Genomic DNA, 16,945 nt, shown 5'->3' with positions numbered 1-16,945 from the left:
CCTATGGTTGCTGCCCTCAAGTTCATAAAAGAAAGGGAGGGAGAGAGAGGGGGGGGAGAGAGAGAGGATACAATTCTCTCTATTTTTGATATTCAATTGATAAGTTCCAATAATTATATCGCCAAAGTGGCACCACCCACATAGTAGGAGAAGGTATCAGCTACCTCGCGGAAGCTTCAAGGTTTGCAGAAGTACAAACAAATATTTCAAACGTTCCCACCCATGGCCATAACACAGCCCAATTAAGAAGCTATGGAATGCTGAGTGACTGTCAAGAGTGGGGTTGGAATAGAAAAATGGATGAAGAGGAATTGAGTGGCTGGTATCTTGGACACTTGGTGCTTCACACTGCAACCTTTTGTTATAGACCTGTGTTATAGACCTGCCTTTCTAAAACCAGTAGAACCAACAATGGGAGGAACATGCCCCCCACCCATTCACAACAAAATGGAAGTGGAAACAGATTTCACCCTGACACAAAATAAGGCATGCTTAGAATAAAGTAGGAAAAATATAGCAGGCATCCTATTTCGATCAGGGAAGATGCACTGTACCAAACACCAATAGTTCCTCCACTGCACAATCATGAACAATAGTAGGTTTGGGTTGTAGTCTATATTTCCCATTCAAAAAAGCTGAGAGGAAAACAGTGGTGATTTTAAACATTGGCAGACGTTTGAGTAGAGTGAGCAGGAAGTAACACTGGTGGAGGGAGGAAGTGGCAGGCTTGAGTACAGTGAGAAGGGAGTTTGGAAAAAACTGTTGTGTTGGTTTTCTGGTGTTAGTTTCTGTGATGTCATCCTTTACTAACAATCCCTTAGTTCTAGTTACAGGTAGGTAGCCATGTTGGTCTGCCATAGTCGAAACAATTTTTTTTAAAAAAATCCTTCCAGTAGCACCTTAGAAACCAACTAAATTTGTTATTGGTATGCGATGAAGTGTGCATGCACACGAAAGCTCATACCAATAACAAACTTACCATATTGTTCGCTCTATAGGACGCACCTTTTCCCCTCCAAAAATTAAGGGGAAATGTGTGTGCATCCTATGGAGCGAATGCAGGCTCCTTGGCTTCAGCGATAGCAACGCGAAGCCTCCAAAGCGCAGAGGGAGCGCTCCCAGTCCCACCAGGAGATGCTGGGGACTGAGCCTGATGCCTTCTGCATGCTAAGCAGTTGTTCTACCACTGAGCTATGGCCCTAGCTCACAATATGGCAGTCAGGATAAAATGGAGAAGGTGGAGGCTGAAGTGTGTATGCTCTGTGGAGGAAAGGTGGGATAGAAGCATAAGAAGGAATAAAGTGTGTAAACTAGCCTATAAGTGAATAAACTACAGTATATTTTTAACTTACTCTCCTAATAATTTGTATATAAATTATAAAAGTGGTATATAAATTTTGTTAAATAAAAAAAGAGGAAATGTTCAGACTTTCAAATAGTATATTATGCCTGAGCCTTCATTGCTGAAGCTCCCAACAGCATTTTCATGCTCACAAACACCTGATGAAGGAACCATTGTGACATAACCCATTCAAGCAGAGTGAAGGGGCAACAGGCTGTCAACAGTGGCAGTAGTTGGGGGCTCCCATCTACCCAAAAGCCACAGGAAGTCTTTTCATACTGCCTGAGGAATTAATCCCTTATTTAACATTCATAATTGCTGGATCGATTTAACAGGACTGGAGCTAACATTTGCTTGGATTTGGCACCATTGATAGGGAACTGCCTGCTGCGTCCTCCGCTTTGAAGTCACCCTGGTCTTTGGGCCTCCAGCACCTTCTTCAGCATGTCCAACCCATCTAACAGGCGTATGATACTGGTGTTCCACTGGGTTAGGAAGAAGCCCCTGACAGAGAAGCCGTGCTCTACCATCTCGGCCAGACCTTCCGCCTCTGCACCGGCTTGCAACACTCCTCACATTTCACCCTACTTCACGAGGAGCAAGACACAATCTGCTCTGCTCAGGAGGTCCAGCAGGCGCAAGGTGCTGCGATTGCCGAATCTCACCGACCCCAAGTTTTTAAGATCTGTCATGGGCAGCATTGGCCAGAAGAGAGCCCGCAGGAGTGGCAAGCAAAAGAAGACTTCAGCGGGAACAGGAAAAGGGGTGAGGGCTAGGCTAGAGGCAAGAAGGCTCAAAAGCTATTTGCAGGGTGGGATTGCTTTGGAAGATGCCTTCTCACAATCTCTACCCTTGAACCACGTAAAGACATCAGAAGCGCCTGCTGGATGAGGCCACATTGGCCTGTCTAGTCCAGCATCCTGTTCTCACAGGGGCCTGTGGAAACAAGAGCATTCTGTATTCCCTTCCTGCATCTTCCAGCAACTACTATTCACAAAGGTTACTGCCACTGACTGTGGAGGTAGAGCATAGCCATCATGCCTAGTGGCCATTGATAGCCTTTCCTGCGTAAAACCATCCAAGTTGGTGGCCGTCACAGCTTTCTGTGGGATTGAGCTTCCAGAGGGGTAGCTGAGCATGCCTGCTGCAGGAAAAACAGGCATTAAAAGCTCATTTCTCCCAAAGAATCCTGGGAATTGCAGTTTGTAATGGGTGCTACAAATTGTAGCTATGCGGTAGAAGGGTAATCTACAGTTCCCAGGATTCATACAGGGGAGAAGTGATAATGTATGGTGTGTACACAGCCTCAAATTAGCTCCACCAGCCCTGTAATACTAGAGCAAAGATTATAATGCATGTTGTTGTTGTTGTTGTACTTTTATAAATATTATAAAACCCATTCCTGCAAGCCATGTAGTCTGGAATAAACCCAGTCACCCCTCCCATCATTAATTGTTTCTACTAGGGGGGGAGGGGTGTTGGATCTGCTTCCCTGCCTTGAAGAAAGGCGCGGGTCAGATGTGTGCCCAGACCTGGCCACGCTTCGCAAGAGAGGTGTGTTGGTTCAAGGTGGCCACGCTGCCTGCAACTTGCATTCCTTCCTGACGTGTCTTCCCAAACCCCTTCTTCCAGAGGCTGTGTTGAAGTTTTCCATCACGTGGAGCACAAACTCGCAGAACTACCTCGAAGCTCAGGCAGTGGTGGAAACCCTCCTCAAGCATGAGACGCCAGAGAGCCTCTTGCAATACGAAGGGATCAAAGCAGCTGTGGAGTCTCTCCTACCATACACGGCACTTCCAGAGGCTGGGCCGGTTACTGCAGGCCTCCATGTTCCTTGATTTCATGTGACAAAACATGAAGTTTCCTGACGCCGCCAAGTGGGACGAGGAGATGGACATGTGATGAGCTTTATTTATTTATTTATTATTAATTTTATTGAGTACAAATTAGAAAAAATATATATACAAAAAAAGGAAAATACATGTAACCAATAGAAAATTAGAAAACATTTTACCTCTTCTCATATTTACAATTATTTGCACCTCTACAAAACAATATTCACAATAAAGAAAAGAAATGAAAGGTAAAATATAAAAGAAAAGAACAAGAAGAAGATAAAGAAAAGGAAGAAATAAGATCAAGAATGAGAATTTTAAAAGTAGATAAGTATTCACTATACACAGCCATTTCCAATCTATATTTATGTTCAGTTATGTATTTTCATCATATCCTTATCTATCTTAATTAAAATATTTCTAAAAGACTTCCACCGTTTGCCTCACACATTTTTGGTAGTCCATTTGTCAAAACCTTAGTGTTACTTCACCCGTGCTTTACTCAAACCTCTGCTGCTGTTAAAAACTGTGTGAGATAAGCAGTCCAATCTAACAATGCATGTTCTTGCTAGTTAGCATGTGGAAGGGTTAACACCATAGAGATGTACAGTATTGTTGATAGGCAAACTCAGACCATAGAAATGAAATTGGTAGAGAAGGCTCTGCGTGATGTCCTTTCCCCTCTGCTTCTGAGAAGGAAGAAGCAAAAGAAGTATTTCCTGTTCCTTCCTTTTATCTCTCTCTTTTCAACCAGCCAGAGAAACAAATGTCTGTCCACTTGCTCCAGTAACATCAGGCACATGCCTGAAATGGTTTTTGCTGTAAACGCAAGTATTTTTCCTGCACTTATTTGTACTGCTGTTGCAGCTAAAGACAAATACTTGGCTGTAAGTAAACTATATGTTTGAACTTACTTTTCAGTCTGTAGCCTGTTTCTTTGATAAACAGGCTAAAAAAAGGAGGAGATCAGCCTTAATGGCGAAGTCCTATGCCTTCAATTAATAATAATAATAATAATAATAATAATAATAATAATAATAATAATAATAATAATTTATTATTTATACCCCGCCCATCTGGCTGGGTTTCCCCAGCCACTCTGGACAGCTTCCAACAGAATATTAAAATACAATAGTCCATTAAACATTAAAAGCTTCCCGAATTTAAACTGCAGAAGATGGAATTTAAACTCTGCTTGGCCCCACGCTTTTAAAACTGATCCTTTTGTCTGTTCACCCACGCATGTGCGTCTGTGGAGGAGTAAAACATAGTTAATTATATTTCCTCACCTACCTAATAAAGCCCATACAAACCAAACACTTCTTTCCTCTCAGTGTTTCTCCTTTCTTGCTGTACTCATTATGTCTCCCTCTTCCATTCCTCAGTTCCCTTATATGAAAGAGATAAAGGATGCTGAAGCCTCAAATATTATACAGTACCTTCACAGAATGTATTTCACTCCTGGCACCATGTGTTGTTTTCGATATGCAGTTCCAGATTCAGTATAGTGATTCAGAAGAGATATTTTATTAACAAGCAACACCCATATATGTGTAACATCCATCAACTGAACAAGCTGACAGGCTTGCTGTTAAAGATTCTATTCATCTTAAAGATGCAGCAACATATATCAGCATGGGGTGTTAATGCAAAGAAAACTGCAGAATAGAAGAGAGGGTGAGGCATGGAAAATTGGGGTACCCTGTGTGCAAGGGACAGCTGAGAAAGGTAAGGAGGAGGGGACAAGGTAAAGGGGGTGAAAGTGAAAACGGGAGGTGCAAAGTGGGTTATAAAAAGGACTGAATAGTTTGGGGTGAAAAATGAAAGCAAGGGCATACGAGGGTCTGGAGCTTCATAACTGACAAAATATGAAAAAGGTGTTTAGCAGTTGCGATGTGTGGGAGGAGGAGGATGTAGGAGGTTACCATAGGGGTGCTTTGTATGGAATGGAGGGTTGCACAAAAGGAAGAAAAAGGAGGCACAGACGCTGGGGTGAAAGTGGAAAGAAGAGTGCCAAGTGAGGCCGCAGAACAGACTAGAGAGGCAGCTTCAGAAATGTGGCTGGGAAGGTGGCAAGGAGTTGCACAGAGTAGGAAGTAAAAGCTCTAAGGCAGAACTTTCCAAACTCTGTGTCACAACACATTAGTGTATCGGCTGCAGTGTGTAGGTGCATTGTACGAACGTTCCCCGTGCTCCTCCCTGGGCTGAACAGGGGTTAGTTTAACCTCTGGTTTGCTAGCAAAGCTGAATTACTGTGTCACGAAATGATGCATGTCTAAAAAGTGTGTCACCAACATGAAAAGTTTGGAAGGCTCTGCTCAAAGGGGTTAGTGGGGGGGGGGGGGCGGTAATGACAAGGGAGTTGCCAAGTAGAATTATTATTATTATTATTATTATTATTATTATTATTATTATTATTATTATTTTATATCCCGCCTATCTGGCTGGATTTCCCCAGCCACTCTGGGTGGCTTACAACATATAAAACACAACAAAACATCAAACATTAAAAAATAAGATATCCTATACAAGCAACAAACGATCCAATAAATCAAGAAAAACCAATAACAATAACAACAACAATAATAAACAGTTTACAGTTATACCCAAATTAAAGTAAGCACCAACCCCAACTAAACATTCATCCAACACCAACCCAACAAAAATGAAACAGAGGAACCTAAAATAGAATTGTTTAAAACATTTTAAAACAGCCAGTTGCCCCAGCCCAAGAGTTGTTCCAGCAGTGTCCCAGTGGCCTTCCGGGAGCCTCTTTTAGCTGTCCAGGGTGAGTCTGGGCCCCACCCCCTAGGCCAGGTGGAAATGGGTCTTGCAGCAGGGAATAGGTCTTTCTTCCAGCACTCAGAGCAGAAGCAAGGAACAAGCAAGGGCAATGTGTATGTGTATCTTCTTCTTTGGCGATCCCTCATAGCTGAGTAAGATTGTCTTCCACAAACATGGTTTTAACAATGAGTCCGTAAGTGACTGTGGAGGCCAATTCTGGATCCACACGTCCTTCCACAGTGAGGACATTGGTTTCTGGGCAGGAGTTGATCATTGGCTATAGTGAAGAGTTGCCAAATGTGCTTTCCTCTTAGCATGTTTCTCCCTTTCATCCTGAGTTTGAGCGTCTTCAAAGTCAATGACCACCTTCGGTAAAGGCTGTTCTCCCATTGGAGCATTCGCAATTCCATTCTAAACTATGAATAGCTGAACAAGTTTCTTCTTCCATCCAGGACACACTCAATAGGAAGCCACAGCAGGGTTTCACTTCCCAATATGTGGACAGGGAGCAAAAACCTCCAAATCTAAATAAAGAACTAAAACTGCAAGAGTCACTCAAAGTGTCCTTTTTTCTTTTTCTTTATTTCTATTTCCTATATTTTCCCAGTTACACTTTCTAACTTCTCTAAACAGAGCTTAATAAAACTCACAGCTACCTCTTTTATAGTTGTGTGAGCTCATTTGTTTGTAAAGTGTGTTGAAATGGGGCAATCTGAAATGCATGTGTGTGTGTGTGTGTGTGTGTGTGTGTGTGTGTATGCACTGTTGTAAAACTTAACCTCATTTGGCGAATACCTTTATTCACACTTCTCAAACTGTTAAAGCTGCAAAAATCAGGTGCCGTTATCGTCTTGTTTACTTTTTCTTCCTGTGAGATTTATTTTAAGGGGTAGCTTTGGAATGCCACACTTCAATGTATTCCCTCTTGTTGCATACACTGCGAAGATTTCTTTAAAGGCACAAGATGGTCCCTAGTCAGTCCATTGGTGGTATGGGGGGGAGCCCCCCCACAAGCAAACCATAACCCCAAATTGCCAGCTTTCATTTTACAAAGAGTATGTTCCAAAAATGTGTTGTTGTTGTTGTTTAGTCATTTAGTCGTGTCCGACTCTTCGTGATCCCATGGACCAGAGCACGCCAGGCCCTCCTGTCTTCCATTGCCTCCCGCAGTTTGGTCAAACTCATCCTATGCAATATTTTCCTTTCGCTTCCAGGCATATCCACAACTGAGCGTCCTTTTGGCTTTGGCCCAGCCACGTAATCAGCTCTGGATCTACTTGTACTTGTCCTCCGCTCTTCCCCAGTAGCATGTTGGACGCCTTCCGACCTGAGGGGCTCATCTTCCAGCGTCATAACTTTTATATGCCTGTTGTCTTTGTCCATAGAGTTTGCTGGGCAGGGATACTGGAGTGGCTTGCCGGTTCCTCCTCCAGGTGGATCACGTTTGGTCAAAACTCTCCACTATGACCTGTTCATCTTGGGTGCCCTGCTTGGCATAGTTCATAGCTTCTCTGAGTTCTTCAAGCCCCTTCGCCATGGCAAGGCAGTGATCCATGAAGGGGCCACCTGAGATATCAGGGAAAATGTACATCTACTATTCTTCTCCTTCTTTTGTGAGAAACTGGCCTGTTCCACCTTTCAGTTTTTCACTTTGCTGCCCCGGCACCAAATCATGCAGAGGGGTTGGATGACTTAGAGTTAAAGGAATCCCAAGTTATCTTTTAAGGGCACAAAACAAAGGATGATATCCAATGTTAGCCATACTCAGACTAGATGATAAACAATGGATTGCAGTAACTTAAATAATTAATTTCAGTGGATCTCCTCTGAGAATGACTTGGTTAGATGTCACTAAAAATAATAAAGTCTCATTACCCTCCTCTGCATAACATTTCAGGCTGCTGAGATGCCTCTCATTGGAAAGGCTTTCCAAAACTTGGGTATCCAGCTACAATTCCCATCATCCCTGACCACTGGTCCTGCTAGCTAGGGATGATGGGGGTTGTAGTCCAAAACCAGCTGGAGTTTCAAGTTTGGGAAATCCTGGTATAAGGAGATTCCATTACTTATAGAGAACCCAAAACACTTAGAATAACACCTTACTTGTTGGTTGGGAATATTTCAAACCCATTTGCTTCATGTACATAACATTTAGTATGGCTGAGTATGGACTCACCCTAGGCCTGTATTCTGATATTAAAAGGAAATTGGAGTATACAGGCATTTAATTTTTTTAAAAAATGGAAAAGATTAAATAATGACTCTGTAAGATTATTAGTTATTGGTTCCAAATTCTATACGTCAAGAATCTGGCCAATGGAGACTAGATAGAGGAGGTCATAGTGATGGGAGCCCCTCTGCTTTGGACGCCAAATGGAAGTAGCTGGGAGGATGGAGAGAGAGGTTCCACCAAAGACGATTTGTCCACCTAGCCCACTGTTGTCTACTCTGACTGGTAGTAGCAGTCCATATGGACATAGGAAGCTGCCTTAAAGTGAGTCACACCAATGGTCCATCTACCTCACTACTGTACAAATTGACTTCCAATGGCTCACCACAGTTTCATTCAGGAGTCTCTCCCTAGATTCTTGGGTTTGAGCCTTGGACTTTCCACATTCAAAGCATGTACCATCTTCCAGTGTCTGGGGATGCTAGAAATTAGATCTGGGGCCTTCTGCAAGTCTTTCAACACCTCCATCTCTTTGTCCCCTGCTTAATCAACTGAAAACTTTCCATCAATGAATTTCACCATTTTAAGTGAATGAACACTGTAGCCCTACTTTTAATGCAAGGGTTGCCCTGCAGTGTCATGAGGCAATTGGTGAATATATATTGTTAGCATAAACAGAACTGAGGTTCAGATTTGGAGGTGCCTCCTGCACCTTTAAGAATGGTACAGAATGGAAAATTCCACAGGGTGTGGCTTCTCCACCCACTGCACCACTTAAGCATTTAAAACGCCCAACAACCTTCTCATGCCTATGCAACACTTAAAGGCACTGGAACTTAATCCAGGTCTGGACTTGGCAGCTGTGCTGAATAAGCATTGGGATGAAGAAGGGGCAGCTGTCTCCCCAAGCAAATGAAGGCAAGAGTAATTGAAGTTGTTTGGAACAGGCTGTATGCAAGTTTGGAGCAGGATCGTGGGCACATTCCTTTCCTTTGGGTCCCCTCCTACATTGATGGATCCTGACAAACTTCCCTGCTGCCAGGGACAGCAGCAGTGCTCTGAAACAGTACCAGGCAGCTGGAAACCATTTAAATTACCCACATGCTCTAGACCATAGGTCTTCAGCCAGTGAGTCAGGGCCCCCAGGTGGTTTGCAAGGCCACACTTAGACTGACCCAGACTAAAGGAACATTGCATGCATGCCTGGACTAGGACATGTTATTCTGGTGAGATGTTTATTTTACCAGTTTCCATGGCAGAAAGAAAGACACAAGCCGTATATATAATTCAGTATATTCAATATATATAATTCAGTAGTAGTGCTGAATCAACACTATGGATATTGCTATGTTAATATCCATTTTAGGGTTAATAGTGTTCCATCTCCCGGTATGCCCCACGGAGAGCCTCAAGGTCCATAAATAGCAACACCCTAGTGGTCCCAGGCTTAAGGAAGTTAGATTGGCTTCACCCAGAGCCAGGGCCTTTTCAACTCTGGCTCCGGCCTGGTGGAACGCTCTGCCTCATGAGACCAGGGCCCGGCAGGATCTGATCTCTTTCCTCAGGGCCTGTAAGACAGAGTTGTTCCACCTGGCCTTTGGCTTGGAGCCAATTTGCTTCCCTCCCTCCCTCTCTTTCTTTTTTCTTTTCCTTTCTCCTCCTGCGATGAGGCTACATTTTAATATTTTGATGTTGTATTTTAATTTTAAGTTGTAATCATTCAACTTGTTTTTCTTATTGCTTGTTAGCCGCCCTGAGCCCGACCTTGGCTGTGGAGGGCAGGGTATAAATAAAAATTATTATTATTATTATTATTATTATTATTATTATTATTATTTTAGCACTATTAAATGTGAATCAAATGTGGAAATGGGTCCCATGTTTCAGCATTGAGTTAAGTGGGTGGTCTTGGGTCTGGATCAGTTGAGGACCACTGCCCTAGAGCAGGGGTGGAAGGTGTTTTTCGGCCCAAGGACTGCATTCCCTTCCAGGGCCTACAAACCAGTGGGGTGAGGGGGAAGGTGCTGGCTGGAAAGGTAGGCAGAACAATGTATGCGACACTTTCCTTTATACAGAAGGTTACATTCAGCCGTCCAAAAGGCAGAGATTTCTACACTCACACATGCCTCCATCCACCTTTTGAGCAAGCAAGAGGCATTGTCCCAGTTTAATGACACATTCCAGGAAGCTGTGTGGCCTGATGGAATCCCAGGAACCAAGCAGAGAGGCCTGGAGGGTTGCATTTGGCCTCTGGGCCTGAACAAAGCTAAGCCAGGAGTGTTGTGGGAAATTAAAATGGTGGCTTCCCTATCCAGATAGTCTAAAAGAAAGGCAGGGCTGTTGCCTGCTGGTGTCAGGGTGCTAACACTGAGGCCAAATCCGTACCATACTTTTCATGCAGTATCCTACCACTTTAGGCAGTCATGGCTTCCCCCAAAGAATCCCGAGATCGGTGTTTTGTTAAATGCACTGAGAGTTGTTGGAGTTGTTGTTATTCAGATCTACAATTCCCAGAGTGGTTTAATGGTCAATCCCTCTTCTCAGGGAACTCTGGGAACTGTAGTTCTCTGAGGGGAACAGAGCATCTTCTAACAACCCAGGATGGTATTATGCAGCCTAGATCTGAGGAGAATAGGAATGTTCTGGACCTTGGGGTGCTGGGCTCTAGGCCCAGAGAGGGGACAAGCTCTGGACAGTTGCCACCTATGGTCTTACTGGCCAGGTGCCATGGGAGTCCAGGCCAAACTGACACTTGTTGCTTTGTGCATAAAGGATGTACACATGTTTGCTTCAGTGCGAACAAGCCATCTCCTTGCTGCGGTATCCATCCCATATCTGTAAAAGCTGTGAGACCTGGCAGGCTGCTTTACTGTAAGCCTACATTTTTTTCCCTTTTAATAAAGCACTAGAAATGATTGCTCTGGTGCTTTTGACATCCTTCTTTAGTATCCCTGCACCCAAACACTCCCACAAGTCCTTCTTTGGGCTTAGTGGATCAGGACAATCAGACATAATAGCGCCTCTGCTTGGGGAGGTAGCAGCATTCTTTCTGAACTCCCTAGCTATTCACCAGTGTTGGAGGGAAGAGGTGTGCGTGTATCACAGATCCTGTTTTGCACCCACTTAGGTATCCTGCTGCTGTTTGCATTAAAGAAAGAATAACCTTCCAGCCCAGCTGGCTTCTGTACTTGGGAAATACCGGGGGGGTGGGCACCATCTTGTCCTTTGCTTCAGGTATTAAAAATGGCTGCTCACAAGTTATCCAGAAGCAAATGAAACTGAAATCATTTTACCACAAGGTTATATATGAATTTATGGGTTTAGTTTGTACCTATAAAAGTGTTCCATTGTTTGCATTTGGGGTTCCAGTTCTCACACATCAGATGCCTCTGAGAAGGACTGTGTTATCTAATTAGACTTTGTTCACAAAGTTGTGTGTTTACTCTCAAAGTTTATGAGAAAAAAAGGAAAAGTACAAGTTACGTGTTTAGAAGACATGGCAAGTCTTATGAAATTAAAATGGCCACAATCCAATGGAGAATTAAGTATCCTTAAGTCTTTGTTGGATTGCGGCTGTTGCTTCTTGGATTTGTTTTCTTTGAGAGATCAGGAGGACAAATGTCTCTTCTCTGTGAATTGCTGAAGTCTTTGACTACTGCATGCCTCACAGTTGCATATGCCAAAAGTTAAATAGGTGTGTTCTAGTAAGGGATGAAACCCACTCATTTCACTTTCTGTGTCAGTCTTGAAATTCTAGAAAGTCAAGTCTTCAACCTACTATACAATAATCATCATAATCTATGGCCCGGTAGCTAATCAACTGGTAGCTAATCACATGGTTTTAAGAAACTAAACTTTGCACCGTGTGCTCCTGGAAGTGATTTGCATGTGGTTAGCCTTGGGGAAGTAACAGAAAAGGGGCTGTCTTTCTCATAACAGCCCAGTGCAGGTGCAACACACCTTGCTTGCCTAACCATGGTTAGCTCCTCCCCTTTCCTTTCCTTTCCTTTCCTTTCCTTCTCCTTTCTCATAGAAATCCCTACTTCCTTTTAGCTTCAGAGCTAACTTTGTCTTATAAGCACATTTCCTTTTGGGTTGGGTGGGTTTTGTTAACTATGGTTACCTCCAAACTGTTTGATTAGGTGCAAATCCACAAGCCATACTTTCAGCTAACTAAGGTTAGCAAAAACACTGATGACAGTGTTACACTCACAGTAATTGGCTGCAATACTGAAAGTGATGCAGGAATGTCCCCTCAAGAAGGGAGGAGGAAGGACTCTGCAAACCCATTGGGTGTTTTTAAACTGCAGAACCATGGTTAAGCAGAATGATGCCTGCCTTGGGCCTCTTCTGTGTGAATGAATTCCTGGGACAGATTCTGCAGAACCTTGGAGAGCTCCCCCCAAAAGGCAGATAATCCTGGTTTGAGGCCATTTCTAGAGTGGTATTTCAGTCAATCTGTATAGGACAAGATTGTAAAACTTTGAAATCCCATTGCTTTCAATATATTAGTATTCCTATGTTAGTTTTATTGGTTATAATTCTAGTACTTCTGTCTTGTATTCTAGCATTTCTTTTACACTGTTGTGTTATGGAACTGTGGCTTTTTTTATTCATATACCACCATGCCATGCTAAATTTTAAATTGTGACAAATCACTATATGCCAGAATAGTGCTGCAAATTTCCTTATGGGAGCAGCAGTGGTGTGATCATGAAAACTGTGGGAAAATTACAGTGCAGAACTCCTACAATTTTCTGAGTTAACCATTTTCTCTCTCTTGAAACAATTAACATGGAAATTTATTTATATTCTATTTATTTTCTATACCTCCCTTCATCCAATGTTCATAGGGCGGTTTCTAATATGAGCACTAAACTTCTGCTAGATTCCACTAGATTCCAGAACTGCTTATACATGAAAAATCACTTAAAAATCACAAAAAATAACAGATAAGGAACTAGGAAGACAGAATAAAGTGCTGTCTGAATGCAGCCAAAGTTAAGCATTATTCTATGTGCTTCACTCGCTTTCTATCATCATATTTAGTTGGACTGAATGGCACTTCCATTTGGGCAGACTTTGGCCATATTTTTTACACACAGTAACCATTTGATTGCATTCCATTCATCAGGAAAATGCAGTTATGAAAAAAAGAAGTTGCAAAATGCACATGAATATGGATGATATTTCAATAGTGCAATGAAACATTTCTATTTACTAAGATGGTGTAAACCATTGAGAAAAAAAATAATTTAAATAATCTGTACCTGGATGTGTGTGTGTGTGTGTGTGTGTTAAAATAAATAAATAGCATTACAAATGGTACCTGGAAGATTCACATTGAGAGAGAGAGAAAGAGATGTAATTATTACTTGTTAAAATTAGGAAAACATTTTTGAGGCCAAAAGAAACACAATTAGTTGTAGGTTATGGCAGGTAACGGAACTGCCAACCTAGCAGTTCGAAAGCACGTCAAAGTGCAAGTAGATAAATAGGTAAGGTATCCGGCGGGAAGGTAAATGGCGTTTCCGTGCGCTGCTCTGGTTCGCCAGAAGCGGCTTAGCAATGCTGGCCACATGACCCGGAAGCTGTACGCCAGCTCCCTCGGCCAATAAAGTGAGATGAGCACCGCAACCCCAGAGTCGGCCACGACTGGACCTAATGGTCAGGGGTCCCTTTACCTTTACCTTTACCTTATGTAGCAAAAGCAGCACTGGCTACACATACAGGAGAAAGAGAAGTGTCAGCACTCAGTCTTGGGGCAACCCCAGACCACCCAGTGAGGGCTGAGCATGCTCAGTAGCCATGGAACACTGAATGTCCCAGGACAGGGGGCGGACTGAGGAGGTACCAGGATGTAAAAGTTTGCCATATAGAATACCTGCTGTGTATCTGAAGGAGACCCATATTCTCATTTTTCAAATCCACCTAAAAAAATCCCAATCACGACCATTCTGAATTGTTTTAATTGCATTTTAAAACTATTTTAGTTGTTATGACAGGCTTGTTTCATTGTATATTTTAATTATGTATTTTTTCATCTTTTGATTCAACTGCTTTATTCTGTGTTTTAATTATATGTGGATATTTTACAGTTGATCCTTGCATGGCATCTTGGCATGTAAGTTGTATTATTACCATTATTGTTGGGTTGTATTTAACTAAGTCCTACTCAGAGTAGACCGACTGGGAGCACTGAACCTTAGTCATGCCCATTAACTTTGTTGGACCTACTCTGATTAGGACTAACATTGAATACTACCTTACACAGTCAGTCATTTCTGGCTAATAGGCCTATATCAAATCAACATCAACTTTTGGTTTTAATATTAGCTGTGATTAATCACAGCGGTTCCTACTTTCTTCACCAGAGGCTGAATTGTGTTTCTGGAGATGAATAAGCTTGTCAGTGGGCTAGGTTAGTGACCTGACATCTCATTCTGAGTCAGAAGAGACTTGCTAGCTGCATCTCTCGCAATAAACAGAGGCATTGCTCTGGGGAACAAAGCAGTCTGCTTGTAGCTTTCATTGAGAGAAAAGTACCATTTTGGCTCCACTGTGTACTCCACAGAGGATTGAAGTCAATGGCTCTTGCACTGTCGTTGAACTGGCTGGAGGTAGTTGTGATGAGATTATATATATATATATATATATATATATATATACTCCAGACAGTGGATTGATCCAGGCAATAAACAAAGAGGTTCTGTGCCAAGAAAAGCCAATTTCTGCTATCAGGATAGATAATGCTACTAAGATATGCTTTGAATAAATTTTGCTTTTGCAGCTCATGGGGCATCAATGTTAGAGCCTATGCAGAGCCTAGGAAAATTAATGGGGTGTACACATGATGGAGCAGGATAAGGTGGTAGAATAGACTCACCACATCAGACTACAGGTGTGAAGTGCCATTTTTAACTCTTGTGCATCATTTTAAAGAACCCCCTGCAAACTAGCATGTCAGAGAGAAAGGTTCTTGACCGTCACTTTGCCTGCTCTGCTGGCCTTCTAACAGAAGGGAGTCACTCACACACACATAGGGACATTAAAAAAGGAACCATTCAGAACATTAGCTGTCTGAAGTAATCCATTCTACAACCTCAGCTTCTGACTATTTCATTCTTCTGCATGTGTTGATCAGGTTCATCTTTGGTCACCTCTCACATGGCTTCTGTGATAGTACTAAAAATAGTCTGCACATCTCTTCAGGTGTATCTCAGCAAGCATAAGGGGCTTGTTTTCATTTAAACATTTGTTTTAAATGAAAGCTGAGATTCTCCAGGAGATCAGTTCTGCACCGGTTATTGCTTTCTGCATTTTCTTTTCCACTGCACTGGTGGTTTTGCAGCATGCACACTGACCTCAGACAGCTCAGTTGATTAGAGAGTGGTGCTGATAATGCCAAGGTTGTGGGTTCAATCCCCATTCGGGACAGCTATATATTCCTGCATTGCAGAGGGTTGGACTAGATGATTCTGAGGGATCCCTTCCAACTCTATGATTCTATGACTGCTTATCACAGTCAGCCTTCCTCCCTTAGCTGAGTATGTGGTTGAAATGGGCTGGAAGATCCATTCCTTTGAAGGGGACCCAGAAACTACAACTAATCCAGAATGCAGCAGCTAGATTGGTGACTGGGAGCGGCTGCCAAGACCACATAACACCGGTCTTGAAAGACCTACATTGGCTCCCAGTACGTTTCCGAGCACAACTCAAATTGTTGGCCCAGTATACCTGAAGGAGTGTCTCCACCCCCATTGTTCTGCCCTGGCACTGAGGTCCAGCGCCAGGGACCTTCTGGCAGTTCCCTCACTGTGAGAAGCGAAGTTACAGGGAACCAGGCAGAGGGCCTTCTTGGTAGTGGCGCCCGCCCTGTGGAACACCCTCCCATCAGATGTCAAAGAGATAAACAACTACCTGACATTTAGAAGACATCTGAAGGCAACCCTGTTCTGGGAAGTTTTTAATGTGTGACATTTTGATATATTTTTAATCTTTGTTGGAAGCCACCAAGAGTGGCTGGGGAAACCCAGCCAGATGGGTGGGGTACAAATAAATTCCTCTTCCGCCTCCTCCTCCTCCTCCTCCTCCTCCTCCTCCTCTTCTTCTTCTTCTTCCAAAGCCCTGTATTACCAACATTGCTGGGTAAAATGTTGACATTACACTTGTGTGACAGAGCACAACTGTACTTGGAAACCTAATGCTTCTTCCTTGTAATATCTCCTAGCTGTCCTAAGAGCATGAATCAGGTGCAGCAAGGGAAAAGAGGATACTCTTCCTTCTTATTCCTTCATGTATTCCACAACTGCTTCAATCTGCCCAACCCAAATTTTCTAAAGCTGCTTTTGCAACATGCAACTAAGCCATCAAAAGAAGCCACCAGCTGTCAATTGTGACCTATCAGGATATTGAGGAGCCCCAAATTTTTGTAGTCCCTGTTTATTAAGGGTTGGTCATGCATGACACTTTCAACCATCCCCAAACCCCCTCAGCCATCACTCTCTCCTTCTTGGAGATGTTGTACTTTCCTGAAAAATTAATTGAGCTAACAGAAAAAGGAGACAGGCAATTGTTGTTGGGTTTTTTTTGAGAGCTGTGGATGAAAATAGCACAAGAGCCCCTTTAGATGAGAACAATCTTGTTCAGCATCCTGATCCAGTGGTCACATCCACACTGTACATTTAAGGCACATTTAAGCTTTCCCAAAAGAATCCTGGGAACTCTCACACAGTTTCAGCACAGGGAAGCATGAAACTGTGGTCTGCAGAGACGAGAGCAATGGGGAAAGGGCACTGCGATCAGTGGAGATGC

The 16,945-nt window shown here is 42.9% G+C and overlaps 1 long non-coding RNA gene across 1 annotated transcript; it reads left to right on the top strand.

The window, feature by feature from the left end:
• The first annotated feature begins 979 nt into the window (after window positions 1-979).
• Window positions 980-3,606, top strand: LOC310836385. The gene is made up of 2 exons (XR_014560068.1): window positions 980-2,107; window positions 2,975-3,606. It is a non-coding gene; the product is annotated as an uncharacterized lncRNA (long non-coding RNA).
• Window positions 3,607-16,945: the final 13,339 nt, after the last annotated feature.

Source organism: Podarcis gaigeae (genome assembly GCF_964106915.1).
Source record: "Podarcis gaigeae genome assembly, chromosome: Z".
NCBI classification, from domain to species: Eukaryota; Metazoa; Chordata; class Lepidosauria; order Squamata; family Lacertidae; genus Podarcis; species Podarcis gaigeae.
This window is presented reverse-complemented; position numbering and strand designations above follow the sequence as displayed.